Source organism: Hemiscyllium ocellatum, chromosome 29, assembly GCF_020745735.1.
Source record: "Hemiscyllium ocellatum isolate sHemOce1 chromosome 29, sHemOce1.pat.X.cur, whole genome shotgun sequence".
NCBI lineage: Eukaryota > Metazoa > Chordata > Chondrichthyes > Orectolobiformes > Hemiscylliidae > Hemiscyllium > Hemiscyllium ocellatum.
This window is the reverse complement of record NC_083429.1, coordinates 22,456,086-22,471,460: the sequence shown is the minus strand read 5'-3', so window position 1 is coordinate 22,471,460 and position 15,375 is coordinate 22,456,086. Positions and strand designations below refer to the sequence as shown.

Genomic DNA, 15,375 nt, shown 5'->3' with positions numbered 1-15,375 from the left:
GAACCTCTCACTTTTTCCTCCCTGTCACAATTATCAATCCACTGTGACATTAGATTAGATTACTTAGTGTGGAAACAGGCCCTTTGGCCCAACAAGTCCACACCGAACCGCAACCCACCCAGACCCATTCCTCTACATTTACCCCTTCACCTAACACTACGGGCAATTTAGCATGGCCAAATCACCTAACCTGCACATATTTGGACTGTGGGAGGAAACCAGAGCACCCGGAGGAAACCCACGCAGACACGGGGAGAATGTGCAAACTCCACACAGCCAGTCAGTCGCCTGAGGCAGGAATTGAACCCGGGTCTCGGTTGCTGTGAGGCAGCAGTGCTAACCACTGTGCCACCGGGCCGCCCATCTTCTACAGTCCTTCCTTCACAGGTTTCCATGCACTCTGATGACCTAATAGGTGCATGTTCTAATTGCAGAAACCTGCAAACAGGACTTCAGAAACGGAATGTGTGCGATTCCAAAGCAGGTGGAAAGGATTATCTTAGTTTCCAGAAACAGTAGGTAACTCCAGACCACAACTGCTGACTGCTGTTTGATAGTTTACTCACTAATTTATTTTTCCTCTAGTCCTGGAACACATGCTACCTCTTAATTGTTTTCTATGTATTCTAAATTCCCATATTTAAGATTTAAGTTTAGTGCAAACATGGTATCCATGGCAAACAGACAGCACAAATAATCCCAGTGACAACAGCTCTTCAACAGAATAGTATCATGTTACTGGCTTCTGGAGATTATTTACAACAGAGTCTTCAAAAAGAGTGAAATACAGAAGTTAGACTATTACTACAGAGAAGGCCAAACTAATGTGAAAAACGTACCAAATGTCTTGTCATGGACCTTCTGTAGAGAACCTCAATGTTGCACTATCATTCTAATTACATTTTATTCTGCAGCGCTCATTGCAGGCATTATTTCCTGGGTGCAACAGTGGGTTAACACACTAGACTCATTCATTAACATAAATTAAACTCAGATTGGAAGTGCCAAAAGTTTCATCTTGTTTACTGGGTCTGGATACCTAGTCTGAACAACTATACACAATCTTCATAAGGAAGGCCGGGTGAGGGGTGTACACTATAAAATAAAAATAATATTTTTAAAAGCAGAAGCACGAGCAGTGGGACCTGTATGCAGATGCAAACAAATCACTGAAGATGGTAAAATAGATTGAGAATGCGGTCATTAAAATCAGGAGGGACTAGAGTACAAAAGGGAATTATGGCAAACCTGCATAAAGCACTGATTTAGCCTCACTCCAGAGTGGTGGGTCCAACTGAAGATGCCTATACTTTAGGACAATTTGAAGGCTACAAAAAGGGTGCAGAAAAAATTCACGAGAACGATTCCTGGAATGGGGAATTAATGATATGAACAGACAGGAGTAACTGGCACTTCCTTCTTTGAAAGAGAATGCTGGACAAGATTTGGTAGATGGGCTCAAAATCAGAAGGTAAAAACTGTTGCCAATAGTAGAAAGACTGAGAATGAGGCACCAATTTAAGGGGGTTGGCATAAAAGGCAACGACAATGAGAGGAAAATCATACTTTTTGATGCAGAATTGTTCAAATCTAGAATTCATAGTATCAGAAGGTGGTAAAAACATTCAAAGTTTTTTTTTAAAAAAATAAATTTTGTGAAGCCCAAGAAGATTAAGAAATTTTAAAGAAGTTGTTCTCTTCCATTGTAAAGTGACATATGGATAATTTCAATACAGCAATTTCTTTTTAACTGTTAGTGGGATTTTAAAAAATTACCTTCGTCAACTAATCCCTTCATGAAAAGAAACATTACAAGGATTATAATTTTTGACTTCCTCTGGGAAAGCTGTGGATTCCTGAATAGTCCATGTGACTCCTTAAACTGGCACAGCAGACCAACTAGTTTACTGTAGAAATCATACTTGTCTTCCAGGGAAGATTTGTAACTTTAATGCTAACAAACCTTATCTGTTTTCACATCCAAGCCCTTGCCAGCTCCCAATATACAATACACTCATAACTGACAGAAGTTAAAAGTTGGATTCGCCAAATCCAGCTACCAATAGAAATGTTATTCACTCTCAGAATGTGGTTGCCTTTGGAAAGGCAGGCATTTATGGTCCAGCAGTGTTGATTATTCTGTAAAAAAAATTAAAAGAACTGTGTGTGTGTACCTTCTGATAATAATTCAGGAAACCTTATACAGGTTTAAAAAATTATGAGGGGCATGGATAGGGTAAATAGGCAGTCTTTTCCTGGAGTTGGGGAGTCCAGTACTAGAGGGCATAGGTTTAGGGTGAGAGGGGAAAGATATAAAAGAGATCTAAGGAGCAACTTTTTCACGCAGAGGATGTTACGGGTATGGAATGAGCTGTCTCTATAACTGCATGACTGCTGAGAAATGGTGCGGGCCTGGAGTCACAGAGGCCTGACCAGAACAGGTCAATACATTTATTTCTCTGGACAGTATTCATAAAACAATTTGACTTTTAATTATAATCTACTATCTTCATGGTATTTTTAGTGACCCTAGATTCTTATTTCCAAATGCTATTTTGAACTAAACTCAAATTCTTAAACTGTCAAACTCTTTTTCCCGGATTACTTTTGCGTAACATAATGTATCACTGTTACCAGATGAATAACGATTTCTAGTACAAAACATACTGTGCAATCCATCAGTTGAGGAAAGCCTGGAAACATTACTTTGCTCTTGCTGGTGTGCAAAGAAGACATACTAAGTACTACTGAATTTAGCCCAGTACGGCAACAGTCCCTACTCCACTGTCAGCCATCAACCAGCTCGCTATGCTCATTTTCCTCTATTTGAAAGCAAGATTCTGCAGATGCTATAAATCTACAATTAAATAAAAAATGTCAGAAATACTCAGATGAGGCTGCATCTTTAAACTTGAAAGTTTAACTCTTGTTGCACTGTCCGGCCGAGATACTGCCCAGTTTTTTTTAAAAGATCTTTATCTCGAGTCTCCAATCAACTGACTCAAAATTCCCTGCTCCACAGTCCTTTGTAATGGCAACCTTCATCAAAATTTGATTGACGAAATTAAGTTGTTGTGATGTAGCAGTTTAACATGATGCACAACCACCAAGGTGCAAATAAATACAAATCCTGGCCAAGAGGCCTGGCTAGTAAGAACATTCATAACAAAGAATGATTTCCTGTAAACAAATTGACCTGCCTCCCACTAAAATTTCTACTAAACGCAACTTTTCTACACTTTCTTTTACTAGCCAGGTGTGCTGCCCCATAATTATGACAGCAGCAGCTGTGAATATTTGCTAAACACATCATCCTAATTACCACATTGTAAAAGATAAACCAAAGGAATAGACTGGCACATAGAAGTGGAGTTGAGAGAATAGGATGTCAATACCTAAAAACCTGCAGGCATCCAACATCTCTTGTCTGTTCGGCTGAAGGAGGTCATCAAATCCAACTTGTGTAAACCGCATATTAACCTGGAATTTAAGTTCACAAGAAACCCACTCTCCCGTTACCATTAGACAAGTCTCTCATAACAGGGATCAATTAGGGAACCCTTGCTGTATCTGCTCTAAGGTAGAGATATTCTTACTTAAATATGAAGACCAAAGCTATAGAGTATTCCAGATGTGGTCTCACCAAAGCCACGTACAGAGTAGCAAGACTTATTTATTCCTGTACTCCTATTTCCTTACAATAAAAGCCAAACAGTGTGGATATCGTGACTGAATAGGGCCTAACAACAGATGAATCACAGGACATTCTTAAGCAGAACAAAGTTAAACATTACAACACCAGGCTATAGTCCAACAGGTTTAATTGGAAGCACACTAGCTTTCGGAGCGACGCTACTTCATCAGATGATAGTGGAGGGCTTGATCGTAACAGAATTTATTGCAAAAATTTGCAGTGTGATGTAACTGAAAATTTTTGCTATAAATTCTGTGTTATGATCGAGCCCTCCATTATCACCTGATGAAGGAGTGTTGCTCTGAAAGCTAGTGTGCTTCCAATTAAACCTGATGGACTATAACCTGGTGTTGTGTGTTTTTTTTAAACTTTGTACACCCCCGTCCAACACTGGCATCTCCAAATCTTAAGCAGAACAGTTCTTCTCATGGACCAATCCCACCTCTTTACCAGGTTATTTTCTCAGGAAGCTAATGTGACACTGTCAATCCTTTTAACTGATTTTGCCTCCTTTGTGTTGCTAATGCACTGGTACTAATACACTTAGAGGAAATAACACACCTAAAGCTATTACAATTTAAAAGTTTGTGATCTCAAATTTCTCCAACTACTACTTCAGCCTACTATCATTCGGACCAAAAAGTTCCTCCAGTCACAGCCCACATTTGGAAGAACAATCACACAACTAAGGTTTTTTCAGTTTACTACAAAATGCCCACTACAAACAGTGAAGCAACGTGGTGCTTGATATGGTTTGCCAGTTGTTGAAACAAATGGAATGAGACCAATACTATTACTGATATTATAACTTATATTAAACTGTACTACCAACCAATTGTTCCAATAAATACAAAACAGTGAAACACTCTACTCAAGTCAGGAATTGAACTCAAAGTTGCTCTTTTAAGAAAAAGATGCTATTTCTATCTGTTCCATCAATGTAAAGCTCTGTGGGCATCTCAAATAATCATTTTGTTTTTCAACATTTGAAAAGTCATCTCATTGACAAATCCAAATCGAAAAAAATCGATTTCAAAGAATGCAAAGGAGAATTGTGCAGTAAACATTATTCCTGTCTGTGGAGAAAAAAATGAAACAGGTTGGGAAGATTTTGATAAACTTTTAAACAATGTCTTAAGCAAAAATAACAAAGTCTTCTGATTTTCCCCACCCATGTGTTCGTAACTAGGAATAGCAGCAATTTTATTAAAAAAAGGAACAAAGCTACATGGAATAATAGAAAATATGAAAACATAAAAATTTTCTCTAAACACACACATCTGTGAAAAAGATCAACTTCAGAGCAGTAATTATAGAAGTCCACATCTGACCCACATATCAAGGACAGTTTTTCAGGGGGAGTAAACTAAATGAAAACTAAGTTTAAGCACCACAATCAAGGTTAGTACAAAACGTCAATGGGTTTGCGCTCAGCACTATCAAGTTGGAGTATTTTGCAGCTAGTGCTACACACAGCAGCAGCATTCTCACAGCCCCAAAGGTGGACGCATAGGCATTTTGCAGATGTCATCTGGTATTTTAAAAATTCAGATCCAAAGAAATGCAGATTCACAAAAAAAAGTAACAGTGCACTTAACTCCCAAAAGTAAACAAACCAATTCAAAAATTAGAAAAAATTCATTTGCAGATTTCAAGCAAGCATCATCGGCTTAGATATCTGACTTATTCCGTTGTCCACCTTACCAGAGCAGATACAATTCTGTGCTGAATATGTGAGCCAGGACTGAATTTTCATTTCACCAAATTCTAATGCACAACTAAAATATGATCAAGACTTCTCTACAAACACAAGTGTAAAACATATCCAATTCTTTATCTGCTGGGAACTCCAGTGCACCATATAATCTTAAAGACTGTGCAGCCAACATGAGTGCAGTAGATCAACCTAAGCTATAACCACTTACAATTTGTACAAAATAGCACACCTAAAACATACCCAACATCAATAGGCTGACAGTAAAAGATAATCTGAGAGTTAACAAAGCTTGCACCTTTGCAAAGTATGCCTGCAAGTGCATAAACCTGCCATATTCTTCGTTCATTCATACATGTTCCAAGATCAGGAACATTATAATAGGTTGTAAAAAAATAAAAAATGCTTGCAAACCTTTAGGTCCCCAAAAATCAGAATACAATACACTTATATTTCTCATTGGGTTTTGTGAGTTAGTTGAATTTTAGGATCACAAACAGCAGAAGAGCAAGAGATACTCAAATTTTAGGGGAGTTTAACAGTTAAAAAAAATTTCATCCTCAAAACCATTTGCAAATTTAAAAAGTCAAGAGTCCAGATCAGGGTGTCCATTGCATCCAATTGGTTTAACTGCAATACTCAATTATCAGATATTCCACACAATTCTTTACAGTTGCAACTCTGGAACCTTTCACACTGAAAAAAACATTTCTTGAAATTATTGAAGACATTGATTAAACAGTTTTAGCAAAGTAACGATTCTCCTCTCCTCCCCACTAAAACAAAGCTCCAAGAACACAGATAAAGAAAAATTCTTTAGTTCTCCCTCAACACAAACACAGCTAAAGTAAAACTAACTACAGTATCTGGTCAACCCAGGATGCAGCACAAGGAACATTGCTCCAAGAAGCTTTTTAATAGAGAGGCTGAAGATGGAGTGCTTTTATCAGGCTGTAACCTAATCCCACGATAGGTCTTTATAACCATCCCTCAAATACTTGGAGCCTGGGTTGCGCCTACATTCCCAAAGGCGCCCGACAAGGTTTGGCATGCCATCTAGCTAACTTCTGTCAACAGTACCCTTACATTCCGACTGGGTCCTTAAACTGTTCTCTCAGCTTGCTGCCTTTGTCCATCTCTTTTCATTTTCTTACCTCCCCCCTCCCCCAAGCAACCCCCACTCCACAACCCTACATGTCACTTTCTGTCATAGTCTTGTTTTCCTCGAGCCCTGTCAGTTCCATGCCAGTCTCAGCGTTGTTTTTCCAGCCTGCCAGCCTCTGTTTTGCACTGCCCACCCCAAGTTTCACACACTCCCCTTGAGTTCGACATCTCTCACCTTCCTGTAACTTCCCCTCCTTGCCCCAACACCCCATTTGACTGAATCCAGATCTCCCCTGTCCCTGCTTCAAATTTCCTATTAGTTTTTAAATGCATTTCTGCTTCCCCGTCTCTTTTTCATGTTTCAGCTCCTTGTTTTTTTCCCCCTATTTATCAGGCCCTTTGTCTCCTTGTTTTTCTGGATCTTTCTCTCCCTCTCCTGCTGAATTGCATGGCTCTCCTCCCCTCCCCTTGTTTTTCTCTCTCTCTCTCACACACACACACACAGAGGCAGCCTGCTCTGTGGTTTGAGCTCTGCAGTCTTGTATTCTTGCCAGTCATCCCTCCTCTCCCTCTGGATTTGGGAGCTGGCTTTTGTTGTTAGCTCGGCATAGACGCCCGAGCAGATGAATCCAAAACAAAACCTCGGGCTCCAACTGAATCAGGGCAGAAGTCCCGCGGGGGAGGGGGCAGCAAAGCGGGCACTTAATATATAAAAAAAACCCGGACAACGGTAAGGAGAGAAGGGGAAAATAAACGAGATATTATTACGAGCTCCTCCCCGAGCTGTGGCCTAAAAGCTGGATGTAAATCCAGGCGAGAGGAGGCCTCTCCTGGCGCCGCCGTTTAGACCCAGCTCCAAGGCCAGAACCCCAGCCCCGTGAACCGTCTCTTTACCTCTCACCACAGCTGCTGCCCACACAGACCGCCGCGTAACTCCACATCCCGGAGACACCGACTGCGATACACCCGCTCCATGGAAATCACCAGAAAGGACCGGTCCCTCTTGCGCCGCCTCAACAAGGCGAGTAATGAGCGGCTCGGCTCGGCCCTGTCTGTCCAACCGATCTCCCTCACTCTCTCTCCCGGACTGAGGGAGCTCGCGGCTCGCACTCACCAACCACACTCTGGCTGCGCGCGCCGCCCACAGCCCCGCCAGGCTAACCGCATGGGGAGCCCCGCCCACATCCAGCCGAGCCCCGCCCACAACCCCCCGCCAGGCTAACCGCATGGGGAGCCCCGCCCACATCCAGCCGAGCCCCGCCCACAGCCCCCCCGCCAGGCTCACCGCATGGGGAGCCCCGCCCACATCCAGCCGAGCCCCGCCCACAACCCCCCGCCAGGCTAACCGCATGGGGAGCCCCGCCCACACCCAGCCGAGCCCCGCCCACAGCCCCCCGCCAGGCTCACCGCATGGGTAGCCCCGCCCACACCCAGCCGAGCCCCGCCCACACCCCCGACAGGCTAACTGCATGGGGAGCCCCCGCCGGGCGAACCGGATGGGGAGCCCCGCCCACACGCTGCCGAGACCCGCCAGGCTGACTGCGCAGAAGCCCCGCCCACCGCACTAGAATCCCCGCCAGGACCCCCTGCGTAGGAGCCCCGCCCACAGCACTGGAACCCCGCCCACCGCCCCGGCTGGGTAACCGCATGATAAGCTCCACCCACTGCCCAGGGAGTCCCGCCCACAGCTCCGTCGGGCTGACGGCGTGAGGAGCCCCGCCCATAGCATGACAAGGTCAGCTGCACGATGAGTCCCTCCTACAATCCGGAGGCTCCGCCTACATTTTGGAATCTCCCGCACGCCCTCGCCCAGCCAACAGCCGGTGATCCCCGCCCATTGCGCACGTGGTCCCGCCCACGTCCCCAGAGAGCCCCGCCCACTTCATCTCCCTGGGCCTTAGTGTAACCACTGACAGTGCATCTGCAATAAGCTCTGGGCATCAGCCAGGCTGGGGCTGACAGGTGGCAAGTAACGTGTGTGCCAGACAAATATTAGGCAATGACCACTTCCAACAATAAAGAATGGAACCATTATTCCTTGCTGTTGAATTGCATTACCATCATTAAATCTGCACTGTCAACATCCTAGTCATGATTTGGAGATGCCACTGTTGGACTGGGGTGTACAAAGTTAAAAATCTCACAACACCAGGTTATGGCCCAACAGGCTTATTTGGAAGCACTAGCTTTCGGAGCACCGCTCCTTCATCAGGTGGTTGTGGAGAATAATCACATTTTCCACCACCACCTGATGAAGGAGCAGCGTTCCGAAAGCTAGTGCTTCCAATTAAACCTGTTGGTCTATAACATCCGAGTGGCTACCACTGAGTAGGAACTGAAGAGGCCATGTACTGTAAGTACCGTGGCTACAAGGACAGGTCAGACGCTAAACATGCTTTGGTGAATAACTTGCCTTCTATTTCCTCAATGCTCGTCCAATCGATATAGGATTGAAACCCTCCAACTGGACTCTATAAGATATGAAATAAACTTCAAAACTCAAGGATATAGTGCTACAAATAAAACCAACGCTCAGAACAATACACAGAGGTTACATTCAGACAGTGGCTCACTCAGCATGAGGGATTCAATATGTCCTGACTGCGATCATGGGACAATAATGCAGGGAAATGCTGTTACCTGCCATTGCCTTTTGCAGTCAAGAGCTTGATCACCTAACATCATAGTACTGGAACCTGGCCATTGTTCTAGGAGTTCCCATTGAAGAGGGAATTGATAAATTAAGCCTCTCTCTGCCTAAGGGCTAGGGTCTGTGGCCACATCATCTCCAAACAGCAGGAGAGCTACTTAGAGCCACTGCGAATTGATCACATTGTCTAGAATTTTGTTCATGGAAAAGGACTGCATTGTTTAACTGATCATACCTGGTTGAACTGTGCGATATACATCAAGGAAGTTAAAAATCAAACAACACCAGGTTATAGTCCAACAGTTTATTTAGAAGCATTAGCTTTCGGAGCGCTGTTCCTTCATCAGGTGGTTGTCATGTACATCAAGGATGGTTAGCTCTAAGACATCCTGAACAACAGGAAAGGATTTGATGTGGTTGTGTTATGTTTAATATGAGTCATTATAAAAAGATGTGGAACTGAAGCTGCATTTGGAAGAAGTTTCAAAACCAGTCTGACTCAGGCCTGCTGTCAATGCTGGGCTGACTAGCCATGTTGGAGATTATAAATGTTCCAGCCAAATCCTAGTGGTATTGTTGAGAGGGGTCTGCAGTAATGAAGGTGGGTCAATACTGGTAAAGCTAGCCTGTGAACCTACAGTTCTCACTAGAAGGACCAGCCCACAATGGATTGTAAGTTATCAGCTAAATCTGAGGAGTTTTGGGGCTGAAAGTTAAGGTATTCCACAGATAACAATCAAATCCAGCGGGAGTACATAATGGTTTGGACAGAAACTAAAGAGCAGGAAATTATGTTTTGCCTCTGGTTTTTAGATAGAAATTTTCCTTTTACTCCAACATGGTGATGTAATATGGGAGTCAAATTCAATTGTAGAGAGACTTAAACTGGGCAAACCAATCAATGTGTGTTGTTTAGACCAGAATATAAGTTTTGTATTAGGGAATTAGGAGATTTAGTTTAATATACATGTTGTATATTTTTGTGTCTTGTTGTACATAAAAGTGCTGAAGTCCAAGAACCATTGTAAAGGGGGAACAGGAATGGATACAATTTACATAATTCTACAAGGCAATTCTACAGGAGTGTGATGAAATCCTCTCCACTGGCCTGGAAGGATGTAGTTTGCTTGAGATGCTTGACAGCATCCAGAACAAAGAAGCCTGCTTGATCAGCAACCCCTTCAGTACCTTTCAACACTAGAGCTCAGTGTCAGCAGTGTGCTCCATCTACAAGATACACTGCAGTAACTCACCAATGATCTTTAAACACCCTGTCCACACTATGTCTTATACTGCATAGAAGGACAAAGGCATCAGATACATGGGAACACCACCACCTGTAAGTTCCTCTCTGAATCACGCACCATCCCGACATGGAAATATATTGCTGTTCCTGTAGTGTTATTGATAGAAAATCCTAGAATTCCCATCCTAACAGTGTTGTGGGTTTACCTCACCATCACCTTCTTTACAGCAATTCGAAATGGGCATTGAATGCTGGCTGAATAAGCAATGACCACATCTCATTAATTAAAAAAAGGATACACAGGAACAGCATTCTCCACCGAGGCACACACTTCTGGATTTGAGATGATATCTACATTTCTTCACTGACTTTGCATCAAAATCCTGTAACTACCTCTCTAAGTTCACTGCAGATGTACCTTCACTACCTGAACTGCAGCAGTTCAAGAAGACAGTTTATTGCCATCTTCTTAGGCAATTTGGAATGGGCAATGATCCTGATATCCCATGAAAGAATAAGAAAATTATTCATGTATTTTGGTACCTTAAATGCCAAGATTATTTTGGTGTTTAAATTTAGTTGCTGCATATCTGTGATCAATGAGAACAGGAAGAGGATCTTTTGCTTGATATGATATAAACATATGCATACTTTTAATCATTCCCATAATGACAGAAAGGATCTGATCTTGTGTCCTGTTAAGGGAAGGGTTTTAGTTTCATGGAGTGCTTTTCATGTTGAAAAATGTCCTAGTGCATTACCCAAAAGGTTAATCCAGTATAAATAAAATAGAGCACAATAATTAGATATGAAACCCTTGTTCTCTTGGTCGTATTTTCACCCATCTCTATAATCTCCAGCTTCATAGCCTTCAAAAGCTATCTGGCCTTTTGTGTATTTCTAACCATAATTGCTTGGCATTTGTTGGTTATACCTTCAGTTGTCTTGGCCCAAGTTTTGGAATTCCCACCCTATACCTCTCTGCTTCTACCACACTTTATCCTTTTATGATATTCAATCATTTCTCCTTCACCAAACGTTTGGTCATTTGACCGAACATCTCCTTGTGTTTATCAGTGTCAGATTTTGATGATATTGCCGTGATGTCACATCCCTTGTTTAATAGAGGTTACTCATCATGTATTCATGACAGCACTGGCAGTACTTCTTAACTGTCAAGTTGCTGAAGTTCCCAGGATGGTGACAAGTCCATGAGTTTGCTGCTGCCTATCTCCAATCTCCTCCAGCCCTACAGCACGCTGAGTTCCCAAGTTATCTGCACTTCTCCAAGACTGGCTTGCTGCACTTGTTTGATTTTAACCACTCCATGGCCTATGTCTTCAGCTGGAGGAGATGACCTAGGGGTGCAGTGAGAGGGAGACTCACTGAGATGAAGGCCTTATGCCCGAAATGTCGACTCTTCTGCTTCTCGGATGCTGCCTGGCCGGCTATGCTTTTCCAGCACCATGCTCTTCGACTCCAATCTCCAGAATCTGCAATCCTCACTCTCTTCCACGTCTTCAGCTGCCAAGACCCAAAGTTATGGAATTCTCTCCTTCACCACCTCTCTACCTCTCCTTCTTTAAGCCACTCTACACCTCTAGTCCATCTCAATACCCCCTTATGTTGCACAACTGATCTGAAGTACATAGGGATACTATTTTGCATGTGAAAATATTATGATAGTGAAAATTATAACATTTAAAGAGCTGTGCTTGTACAAAAGACAATTGATTGGGATGTTTGTCAGTATATGGCCTGAATGATCATTCTATCTCCCTACAGTGAGTCCCTGGATAATTGGACACCAACACGTTTTCTGGTCAACAATTCCAGGAGAAACAGTACAATACTCACTTCAATAATTTCAGTCTGAGACAAAATCTGAATCAGTAGTGTCATTTATTTCACTCCTGCAAGAGGGTGTGGTGTCCACTGTGCACAAGGCAGGGACACACACACACACTGAATTCAACTAGTACACAACATTTATGTAATTTGATTCCTATTCTTTCATCGCATTGCTCCTCCCCTGTTTACATCTCCCACCTCTCTAAGACCGACGCCCATTACTTTCGTTCATCTCTTGCCTGATCCGGCCATGTCTGTGACAAAATGCTTATTTCTGGCCTCACAAGGCCGTTTGACCACATCCTGACTGTCCCCATGACTTGTCCTACCTGCCTATCTTCTTTTCCACCTATCCACTCCACCCTCCTCCCTGACCTATCACCTTCATCTCCTCCCCCACTCACCTACTGCACTCTATGCTACTTTCTCCCCACCTCCCCCCTCCTCTCACTTATCTCTCCACCCTTCAGGTTCTCTGCCTTTATTCCTGATGAAGGGCATTTGCCTGAAATGTTGATTTTACTGCTCCTCGGATGCTGCCTGAACTGCTGTGCTCTTCCAGCACCACTCTAATCTAGAATCTGGTTTCCAGCATCTGCAGTCATTGTTTTTACCACATCCTGCTGTGGGCCATTGTTAGGTATATCCTCCTTCACTACTATCTATTCCCCTCACTTGTTATGACCTTATGACCCCATGACTTCTTGATTGTGGTTTGTTCTTGTTTTTGCAGAAGTGGGAAATAGATGCTTATAACTACTGTTTGTACAGGTGTATCTAGCTTAACCCCCTCCCCTCACAGCACCTTATCTATTTGTCTGTAACATCTACCATTGTTTGCAGGCACATTTCATTCTTGTATGCACATTTTAGCTAATACAAAAACAATTATGTATTTCCTTCACATAGTTTTCATTCTTGTTGACTTGGCTCTTGGCTGAAACAATTATACACTGGTGTGAGTTCATTTACCTTGCAAAAGTAATTATGATTGCAGAAGTAACACTACTTTACCTATATCCCACAATAAGGAAAATGCCCCATTTATGAAGTAATGAAGTTAAATCATATATTGATCTTGGACAAGCCATTGTACATTCCAGTTTAATTCAATATTAGCTTTTAGCTAAAGATGACTTGCGCAAATTATATTGAAAAGAATTAGTCAGGCTCTGTTTTACTGGGATCAAAGCTTGATCTCTGCTCATTCTCCCAGAAACTGAGTTAGCAAAATAAAAGTGAGTCTGGAGGAGGGGAGGTAAACTCCAGTTAGTCTTGAATGCTGCTAACTCTGCTGCTGTCCCTGAGGAAGAGACACAGACATGAGGCCTGCTTGCAGGCTTCAGGTAGCAATGTCCTTTTACACATAATTTTTCAATAGTAAAGATTGGGGAAGCAGCATCAGTGACCCAACTCCCGGTGTTTAATTTAATGATATCTCATCTTTAATCCTCACCATGTGAAATAGCTGCCCTACACTGAATTTACTGTCCAGCAGTCTGAATGAGAGAAATGCTAAAATAACTTAAGTGATGGAGGCTTTGGATGGTGTACTCTATGATTTTTATTTGTACTTAGTGGCTTGCCATAAGATTTGTATAACTCAGTTTCTATGCAAGGAGTGACAGGTTACACAGAATGGTGAAACTCTGGGACTGGGTGAGTTGCTGTTGCAGGGAGCCAGTGAGCACATGACTGGCCAAATGGTCATCTTGTGTGATTGAACCATTCGATGATGTGTCATAGATTACAGCTCATGTAGAAGCTTTTGGCCTGCAGAGGTAGTTACTGCTAATGTTGCAAACACTAGCTGAGATTGTATTGATATGTGTTCTCATTGTGATTAACTGGGGAGAGGTTAGGCACAAGGATAGGAGCCAGATTATAGGACTAATGGTGCAGTGGTAGTGTCCCTTCCTGTAGGACTCATGATCTGGGTTTAAGTTCCATGGGAGGTGGAGGTGTGTCATAACACTTCTGAACAAATTGATTAAAAAAGAAAGCTCACAAATAGATATTTATGATTTCTAGCATTCTGTGAAAGCGCTCTTGTGGTGAAGTGGTAGTGTTTCTCTCTATGGGCCAGAAGATCTAGATTCAAGTCCCAGAGGATGATAGCCACAGAGGTATGTCATGTGTCTAATCACAAAATCGATTTCCACTTGGGAAGTGCGGAACATGCAGAAAAAAAAGTGAGAATACTGCGCAGGGGATTGTGAACAAACCTAGTTCTGCTTCTTCCTTTGCCAGGCACATTTTCTTTTAAGCAGCGAGCATTCCAATGAAAGACCATAAACTCCTGTATTATCTCCAGATCCTGCAGTCCCCTGACAACGAACAGTTAACTTATGGATAATGTAAAACAACGATACACTCCATCTACTGTTGGAAAGAGAACTGAGGTGGCTGTCGAAACAGACTCCCTGAGAGTTCCCCACCATCTTTGGTGAAAGAATGTAACCTGCTTCCCTGTGTCTCACCATCTGAGAGAAAGCAGAGCTCCCTGTATATCTGTGGGTTTGTAATTAATCTTGCTTTCATACTGAGAACATCTAGCGAGTGCCAAGATTAGAAGGAAGAAGAAAAACACCCTGAAAATATTTAATCAAAAATCAGCTCCACACACATCTCAACTCCAGTTTATTTAGGTTTCTCCTTTAACCTTTATTTTCCAGTTAATTTTTGTGGCTGTATTTCTGTTTTCTGTCTCGATAAACAACACACAATGGCCAAAAGTGTTTCACACATTGCAAGTGATTAAAATCTGTTCGCTCATTTCCTTAGACCAGAAGATTCCCTTGCCAGGCACCCCCCACTCCCCAAACTGATTGCATTTTTCCTTGAAGCAGTCAGACAGGGAGGGGGAGTGGAAAGAGTCACAGAGTCTGGGGGAGGACGTTGTTCCTCTGGCTAGCGGACAGGAACTGTTGCACCCAGCATGGTGCTTTCTGTTCGCCCTAGAGGGAGGGTCTATCCTGTTGACAGAACCAACTAAAGACCCAGCTGGGGCCTTGGAAACACTCCACAATGCCATTTACTACGCTTTTGGATTAGGTACTACCTAGGCCTCAATAATGACTACCTACAAGCCCTGCTGCTAAACCAGTGGCCAGTGA

General features: G+C 42.9%; 1 protein-coding gene across 3 annotated transcripts in view; it reads right to left on the bottom strand.

Annotated features, from left to right (window-relative positions):
- The window catches only part of cdon (cell adhesion associated, oncogene regulated), a 166,635-nt gene that overhangs the window by 102,643 nt on the left and 48,617 nt on the right, over nt 1–15,375 (bottom strand). For 2 of the 3 annotated variants that reach the window (XM_060847090.1, XM_060847091.1), the window contains exon 1: nt 7,407–7,624. The exons of the other annotated variant lie outside the window; for it this stretch is intronic. The gene's annotated coding sequence lies outside the window, so the exon portion shown is untranslated. Of the gene's footprint in view, nt 1–7,406; nt 7,625–15,375 lie in introns of those variants that run through there. 3 annotated transcript variants of the gene reach the window in all.